Source organism: Macrobrachium rosenbergii, chromosome 15, assembly GCF_040412425.1.
Source record: "Macrobrachium rosenbergii isolate ZJJX-2024 chromosome 15, ASM4041242v1, whole genome shotgun sequence".
NCBI classification, from domain to species: domain Eukaryota; kingdom Metazoa; phylum Arthropoda; class Malacostraca; order Decapoda; family Palaemonidae; genus Macrobrachium; species Macrobrachium rosenbergii.
In genome coordinates, this window is record NC_089755.1 from 1,273,211 (window position 1) to 1,282,949 (window position 9,739).

Genomic DNA, 9,739 nt, shown 5'->3' on the forward strand with positions numbered 1-9,739 from the left:
GGACAACAAGTTTATGTACTCAATCATGTTCTTGAAGGACCTAATACTAAAGTAAACCCCAAATTTCGAGGTCCATATAGAGTTTTAGAAGTTTTGAAGTTGAATACATTCAAGTTAATGCATGAAATTACCTTGAAAGAATCCATTGTACATTGGAACCACATTAAAGTAGTTCATTCAGAACCTTGGTCGTCTACCCAGTTGAAAGATTTGTCCAATAAAGATAAGATAGATAATAAAATAGAATCTTCAATGACCCCAAGGTATAATTTGAGAAGAAGGTAATGGCAAGTGCAATGGTAAACAAATGTAGTTGATAAGATTTTTACTGCTTAATAACATTATTTCAGCAAATGGATTGTTTGGTGGTTGGCAGTGAGTCAAATTGTGAACTCACTTGTACAACTAAGGAAGGAGCCATCATCAAACAACATGGCAAGGTTAAGATGATACAGGACCTAGCCATTGTTAAGATCCAGACGGACTCCATTATCGATCAGAGAGAGCAGTTAGTCCAACTGAGCAATCAGATCCAGGCAGGAATACACAGTGTCCAAGATAGAAATTTGTACGACATGCTCTCCAAGTTGCAGAGTGACATCGATAGTGTTATGCCAAGGAAAGTAGTAAAGCGATCACTCATACCCTTTCTAGGCGTCGCTTTACACAATCTCTTCGGTGTTGCGACCGATGGTAATGTTGAAAAGCAAAAGGAAAGAGTGGCTCAACTTGAAAATTGGGCTTCTGAGCAGGGCACTGTCTATAATAAAGTAATAGGAAATGTCAATCAAAATCAGAAAATGATCACAGTGCTGAAAGAATTTGTGAATAGTGCACTCCATAATGTTTCATCAGAAATTGCTAGAATCCATCAAACAGAAATGATGGAGCAACTGCTCATAGAAACAAGTAATTTCCTTCTGGAATACAAGGAATTACTCAATGCAATCATGATGGCAGGTAAAACCTGCTGTCGCCTTTTCTGATAACCCCTAGTGAAATTGAAGCCATTATTCAGAAATGTGTTGTGAACAATCACTTGAAGCCACTAGTAGAAAATATAGTGGACTATTATGGCCTGATCACAGTGAAAGTGGTAGCCAATCAAATCATACTAGTGATCCCTTTCAACAATCCAGACGTCAACTCATTGATGTCAGTCTATCCATTCCCAATGATAGTAGATAATAAGTCCATTGTACTAGAAGGAACAGTTCGACACTTTGCCTTGCAGCAAGATTCTTTCCTAGTGACTGAAATTCCCGAACATGAGTTCAGGGAATGTGTCATGCTTAATGATGGTGTATATGTTTGTAACATTGTGAATTTCTATGAACCCTTGAGTGCTCTTCATTGTCTAGATGATCTTGTAAACAACAAGAATGGTAAGAACCATTGTAAATATATACCGTTTACAGAAAATTTCAAGGCTCAAATCATTGATGATGAAATTTTTGTGTTCTCAGCAAACAGATTGAATGCTAAGATTGACTGTAAGTCAAACAAAACAGAAGTAGTTTTCATTAACGTACACTCATTTTCATCTGCTTTTGAATTGGTCATTCTACATAATTTGTATTACAAACCTACAGTCTTCACGACGTACAGTTTGAATTTCAGTAAAAGTGTACATCAGTTTGCAGTTATTAACGAATTTCAACTTTCAGAACTGGAATTGGAGACATTCACAAAGCTAGAAGAGGTTCATACTTTCTTTCATACATATAAGACCAAGATTTCTCCTATCATGTCATTCATAAATGTCATTCTTTTGGTGCTGTTTGCTTTTATTTCTTTTATAATTGTCAGGAAATTGATATTGAATAAGCTTACCATAATTAAGGACATGATGGACAGAATCCTTCCTAGAGAGTGATAGCGTTTACCATTGACTTGCACCAACATTTGATGATTGATTTTTTTTTATTTTACAATTTATGATTTCTAATAATTGATTTTGATTATTTTTTTACAATTATCATGATTGATAACCAGAGAGTAATAGGCATTTGATATATTTACTTTGCCATAATTTTCTGCATTTAGTTTGAGTATTTGATATATAATTCATGCTTGTCTTGTTTGCATTTATTGTTTGTTAATAGACATTATTGACAATTAAGTAATTGACGATAGTCAAGTTTTTCTTTGAATGTATATTATAGGCATTCATATAATTTTATTTCCATGCACCTGCCTACATGACTATTTATTCATTTTTCGCATTACATTATTATTGCTGGGTTTACCTTATTGGTTGGCTTAGAGTTAATTTTTGTAATGGTTTTACATTGTAGTCAATGCAGGTATGTGACCGAGTGATGTTATGCAGTGAATAAGTATGAAATTCACTGATCGGGATTATGATAAAGATTACTGATCGAGATTATGAAAGAGAGAAGAGAGAGAGAGAGAGAGAGAGACGATGTTTATAATTTAAAATGATGAGCCATGAGACCAAGTAAATTGAAGTGTAACCACAACAAACCTCCAAGATGTGGGAAAGGAAGGAGGAGTTAGAGGAATAGACTATAAATGAAAAGGTCAGCAAAATTGACCTGACTTGTCCTTGCCAAAAGTGGGAGTTGAAATTGAACCATTAAGATTAGAGTAGACGTCCTCAAAGAGGCGGAGTTTTATTCAACATAGGTCCAGAGTTCATTCTGATCAATTTTAGTGAGAGTTAACTTGAAAACCAAATTGGGTAGGGTTGTGTCACTCTCCTCTCTTACATCAAGAAATTTCTAAGTCCAGTGTGGCTGGCCGTGTGAAATAGTTTAGTGTTAAGAATAAAACTATGAAAAACCGTGCCCGGTGAAATCACTTAACCCCTCCTGAAAAAGTAGAAAAATATTAATAGACAATTTCAACCTAACTTACCGAGTCCCCTGCGTTACTATCAAGTGAAAGTCAACAGACAGAAACGGAGTCATTCATATGTGGTGCAACGCAATAACTAATAAAAAGTGCACCGCATAACAGTAAATAAATAATAATGTCAAAATAAATAAATAAAAAAAAAATGTGTATAAATAAATAAAAAAAATAAATAAATAAAAATAAATAAATAAATAAAAATAAATAAATAAAAATAAAAAATAAAAAAATAAATAAATAAAAATAAATAAATAAAAATAAATAAAAATAAATAAAAAAAATAAATAAATAAAAAAATTGGGTGGTAAATAAAAATAAAATAAATAAATAAATATAAATAAATAAAATAAAAAAAAATAAACATTGTAAATAAATAAATACTAAATAAATAAAAATAAATAAATAAATAAAAAATAAATAAATAAATGAATTGAATAAATAAATGTTCTCATAAATAAAAAAAAAATAAATAAGTTTAAATAAATAAATAAAAATAAAGGAATAGCATAAAAATAAATAAATAAAAATATATAAATATATAAATAAACTAAATAAAAAAACTAAATAACCTCGGAGCTAAACTAAATGAAAATAAATAAATAAAAAAAAATAAATAAATAAAAATAAATAAATATTTAAGATTATCTTTAAAAAAATAAAAAGTTAAATAAAAAAATAAAAAAATAAATAAATTTTCAAATAAATTCATGTGAATGAAAAGTCATAAAATCAAATAAAAAAAATAATAAATAGTTAAAAATTTGAATAAAAATAAATTCTTTAAATAAATAAATAAATAAATAAAAAATTCTAAATAAAAAAAAAATAAAATAAATAAATAAAAAAAAAATCTGAATTGCCCCATAAATAAATTAAAATAAATTGCCTTCAAAAATAAATAAATTGCAAAAATAAATAAATAAATTTTATAAAAATGTGTTCAAATAAAAATAAATAAATAAATCCAAAAAAAATAAATAAATGGAAATAAATAAATAAATAAAAAAAAATAAATAAAAATAAAAAAAAATAAATAAATAAATAAAAATTGATAAATAAATTTATAAAAATTATAAATAAAAAAAAAATAAAAATAAATTGAAAACTGTTTGCTCCCCGTAAAAATAAATAAATAAAAATAAAAAATAAATAAATAAAATGGAGGATAATAAACAAATTAAATAAAAAAAAATAAATAATTTCTTATAAATAAATAAAAATAAATGGTAAATAAAAATAAATAAATAAATAAAAATAAATAAACGTTTCAAATAAATAATAAAAAAAACCTGTTAAATATTAAAAAAAAAATAAATAAATAAATATAAATAAATAAATAAAAATAAATAAATAAAAATAAAAAATAAATAAATAAAAAATTTGTAAAATAAATAAAAAGCGTAAATAATAAATAAAAATAAATAAATAAATTTATAAAATCTTTTTAATTTCTAAATAAATAAAAATAATTGAGATAAATTTAAATAAATCTAAATAAAAATAAAAAAATAAATAAATAAATCAAAATAAAGAAATTAAAAACTAATAAATAAATAAAAATAAATAAATAAATAAAAAAAAATGAATAAATCAAATAAATAAAAAAAAATAAAAATAAAAATAAATTTTAAATAAAAATAATAAAATAAATAATCAAATAAAAATAATAAACGTCTGGCAAATTAAAAAAATAAAAAAACAATCATAAAAATAAATAAATAAATAAAAATAAAAAAAAAAAAATTCATAAATAAATAAAAATAAATAAATAAACTTGAAAAATTCATAAATAAACAAAAATAAATTTTACTTGTTTTAAATAAATCTTATTAAAATAAATAAATAAAAAAAAAAATAAAAATTGGTAAATAAATAATAAAAATAAATAAAATAAATTAAAATAAAAACTTGAAAAAATAAATAAAAAATGCAGCTTTCTAAATAAATCTCTCTCTCTTCTAAATCTCTAAATAAAAATAAAAAAATAAATAAAATAAATAAAAAAAAAACAAATAAAACCCTAAATAAATCTTAAATAAATCAACGACAAATAAAAAATAAATAAAAAATCGTCTAAAATTAATTTGTTGCTTTTCAAAATAAATAAATAAAATAAATAAATAAATAAAAGAAAATAAATTATAAAAAAATAAATTCTTCTTAATAAATAAAAAAATAAAACTAAATAAATAAAAATAAATAGAGCCCCACAAAAACTAAATAATGAGGGCAAATAAATAACCTTTTTTTTTTGGACCAAAAAAAAAAAAATAAAAATAAATAAATTCTGATAAATGGTACAAATCTTAAAAATTTCTATAAATAAGCAAATTCATTATACATATACATAAATTTGCATATTCTTAAATAAAAAATAAAAAAAATAAAAAACCACTATAATATAAATAAATATATATATAAAAATAAATAAATAAAATATAAAACAAATAAAAAAATAAATATATATAAAATATAAATATATATATATATAAATATATATATAAAAATAAATAAATAAAAAAAAAAATAAATAAATAAATAAAAATAAACAAATAAAATAAATAAAAATAAATATATATATATATAAATAAATATAAATAAATAAATAAATATTGTGTAAAAAATGTATAAATAACTTATAAAAAATTAAATAACATTTTCTAAAAATAAAAAAAAAAATTTAAATCTCAAATAAATCCAGTTCAAAAAAGAAATAAATTAAAATAAAAAATATGAAATAAATAAATCATAAAAAAAATAAATAAATAAAAATAAATAAAAATAAGAATAAATTGAATAAAAATAAATAAATAAAAAAAATTTGCCCTAAAACATTAATAAATAAAAAAACAAAAAAAAATAAATGACAAGTAAAAAATTTTGGTTATAAAAATAAATAAAGTAAAAATAATAATAAATAAATAATAAAAAATAATAATAATAAAATTTAATAAAAATAAAAATAAATAAATAAAATAAAACTAAATAAATTTGTATTAAATAATCATTCTAAAAAATAAAAAAAAATAAATAAATAAAAAACTGATCAAAGAAAATAAATAAAAGAAGAAGAAAAAAAATGAAAGAAAAATAGTGCAGCAGATAATTGCATATTTCAAAGAATCGTTCAGATAGTGAAACAAAATGAAATTTTTAAAAAGTGCTCTTTAAAGTTCCCTCTAAAAAATCAGAAAAATAAATAAATAAATACGCAAAAAATTTAATATGGCGGCCAAATTCCAAGATGGCGGCCAGTATCGACAGATTTTAAATAATTTTTCACTAGAATGGCATGTATTTGCTTCTAGCAATATGGTAAAGCTCTTCCATACTATTTCTTGTGAATATTATGTTTCTGTAGCTTCCCAATACAGTTTACCTTTAAATATGGGGGCTATATAAATAAATAAGAAAAGGTAAAAACAATAATTATAATGAGAAATAATGCCCGTTCAACAATTATCGTTTTAAAATGGATCTTGGTTTCTGTGGTTTTAGATCCTAATGAGGCCATCTCTTTCGAATAACTCATCAATTTTGAAGGAAAATTAATAAATGTAAAAGAGTGTATGTCTGCACAAAACCAGGGCACAAAAATGGTGACATCACTGCTGTGTAACTCAGCATGGGGTTCAAATAATCCAGCTTTACTAATAAATAGTCTTAGACTAGTAGTTGTAGTATAGTTTAGTTTAGTGTCCCAAATGCTTTCTAACAGCCCCAGACCAGCTATAGTTAGATAGCCGCACCTGAATAGACAGGATGTGCCAGCGCGGGAGAGCCGAGCCAAAACAAATGGGGCTGTACATGATGGTTCAAATAAATAAAAATAAATGGTGTACAGATCACAAATAAACTTAAAATGGCACTGGATGAATGATCGGGCTAGGTGTAAAGAAATAAAAATAAAAATATCCCATACAGGAATGTGTGCTTTGTTTAAGGTGGTAAAAGGATAACCCTCGGCCTTAATCAAAAGTGAAATCATGGCAGAATGTGATGCCAATCCAATATTGAGCAGTAGAAAAACAAACTGGAGTTTGTGTTGTCTTTGTCAGAAGGACAAAAGAGGTGAGCAAAATTGAATCACCTCCAAGTCATCATGTCCTAGACCATGATGGGTAAACAATGCTGGCAAGGAACATTCCCATGTTCAGTGAAATTAATGAAATGCCACTGATAATGGATCCAGCAAGGCTGGATGAAGGTGATAAATAGAGGCCACTCTCAAAAAAAAAATGCAGCAAAATACCATGTGAACTGTAAATAAAAATGTTGTTTAACAACAAAAATGGAATAAAAAAAGAAAACAATCCAATGACCAGACCAGCAACACTGAACTAAAAATAAAAACTGCGCCAACCAGTCAATGACAATGAAGTTTGCATTTTCTGTGAGAAAGTGGCACCTGCATCTGATCTCAGACAGGCTAGTACTAAAAAAATGACTTGAAATTGCGTGAATGTGCAGAGATAAAAGTGATGGCAAGCTCCTTGCTAAAAAAACTGGTGGGGATGTCATTGCACAGGAGTTTAAAATAAATCACCATGCCTGTCTTTGTGCCCTCTAAAAACAGAAAAAGGTCCTAAAATGAGGAGCCTTGAGAAAGACCAAGGTAGCACTGAGTCAGAATCAGATGTGTATCCACTAGTTCTGTCAGAACTGATGACATAAATTGTTGAAAACAACCTTTGTTCAGATGATCCAGTCACATTTCGGCTGGCAGATATTTAAATAAAAAAAAAACAACGTCTGGAACAATTAGGTGTAGAGTCAAAAATTAAATAAAAAAATTCCAAATAAGACTCAAAAACAAACTAAAAAAAGAAATTCCAGAACTTGAAATCATAAATCTGGCAGAGATGTATTAAAATGCATTTCAAAAGGATGTAAAAAAAGCACTTGCTCAATCATCTGATCTTTCAGAGGCAGTTATCATTGCTAAAGCAATAAAATATTCTCAGAAAAATCTATAAAAATCATCAGTCAATTTGATGGCAAATTTTCTGAGGCTTGTGTAAAAAATTCTGTGCCTCCTCTCCTGCTCCAGTTTGTAGGGATGGTTGAGCATGGGGCTGATAAATCAAGTCAAGTTAAATTTGGAGCATCAAAGTCAGACCAAAATATTGCACAGCTCATGCAGTTCAACTGCTACTCCCGATACAAAGAGGAGCAACAACTCAAAGACACTCCAAAGACAGAGAAACACCATTCCCAGTCTACATGGGACTCTCAGTCTATGCAAAACCAGGAAGAGAAACCTGGTTGAAATGCTAAATCAGTATGGCCTCAGTATCTCTTATGACAGAGTACTGGAGGTCTCTGCAAAAGTTAGGAAATAAACAGTTAGCAAATAAAAAAAAAGGAGGGTGTGGTCTGTCCCCAGTACTGCGAAAAGGGTTGTTCACCACTGCAGTGATGGACAACATCGACCACAACCCATCTGCAACTACTGCCACTACCTCCTTCCATGGAACTAGCATCTCCATATTTCAGCACCCCCACCAAGGAGAACACTGGACAGGAAAGACAGCAACTAAAGTTTGCACCTGAGAAAGTGAGGTCGGTGCCTGAATTGCCGGACACATTCACAAACATCTCACCAGCTTCCTTTCAAACAAAGAACCCTGTGCCACCAAACACTGCAATACCAAAGCCACCCACAGATATCTTGGGGCCACAGCTTGCACTGGAGTATCAGTGGCTAGACAAGGTCATAGTCACCCAGGAAATAGATGATGCAGTGAATCTGACGTGGTCAGCTCATCACGCTTCAATGAAGAGAAGCCCAGAATTTGAAGTAACCATAACTTCATTGCTTCCTCTCCTGCGTGATCAGGCTCATTCTGTTGCTACGATCAAACACGTGATGCAGAAAGTGCAGGATGTCACTGATTTTCTGAACCCTGGCCAGATACCCATAATCACAGCTGATCAGCCAATCTATGCCGTAGCAAAGCAGTGCAGTGGCAGTGGCCTGATCAGTATGGCGAAGACAAGTATCTGGTAATGTTTGGTGGTCTGCACATTGAGATGGCAGCAATGACATCTCTTGGTACTCTTCTTCATGGCAGTGGTTGGACAGGAGCTCTGGTGGAGGCAGGAGTTGCTTCATCTGGAACTGCAGAATCCTTCCTGTCAGCTGCAAGTGTAACCAGGACACGGCAGATGCACCAGGTTACAGCCTCTAGTTTGTACAAACTCCTGAGGACAGCATACACTGACTACTGTGCTGAGAAAGCAAACAACAATGAGCAGGCATTAGAGTTTGAGGAGTGGTGTGACCTTCGAAGACAGCAGAGTCCACAGTTCCACTTCTGGCACATGGTGTTGTCTATGGAACTTGTGATATTCCTACTGATCAGGTCCTTCCGTGAGGCCAATTTTGTCCTCTACTGCCAGGCATGCATGAGCTGATACCCTACTTCTTTTCCAACAATAATACAAACTATGCTCGTTGGCTGCCTATTCACCTCAGGGACATGCTTACCCTAGAGAGTTCACACCCAGAGTTGCACAAGGAGTTCAAGGCTGGCAACTTTGTTGTGCACAAGACCAGTCGCCAGTTCTCAGCAATGGCTCTTGACCAAGCTCATGAGCAGACCAATGCCTTTATAAAGGCTGATGGCGGAGCCATTGGGCTGACTGAAGATCCGTCAGCACTCAGAAGATGGATGGTGGCTGGCCCAGAGATCATCCGCTTGGTGTCTGCATACGAAACAGAGGTTCAAAGTAAGGAGTCTAATGAGCAGACAACACACCATGAACAAACACCTCATGCGCAGAAGACATTCTTGGAGAGAGTCAGCAAGCTGTCATTGGCTTTGCAACACTTGGGAAGTCCTTTTCAGGAAGAGAGCCA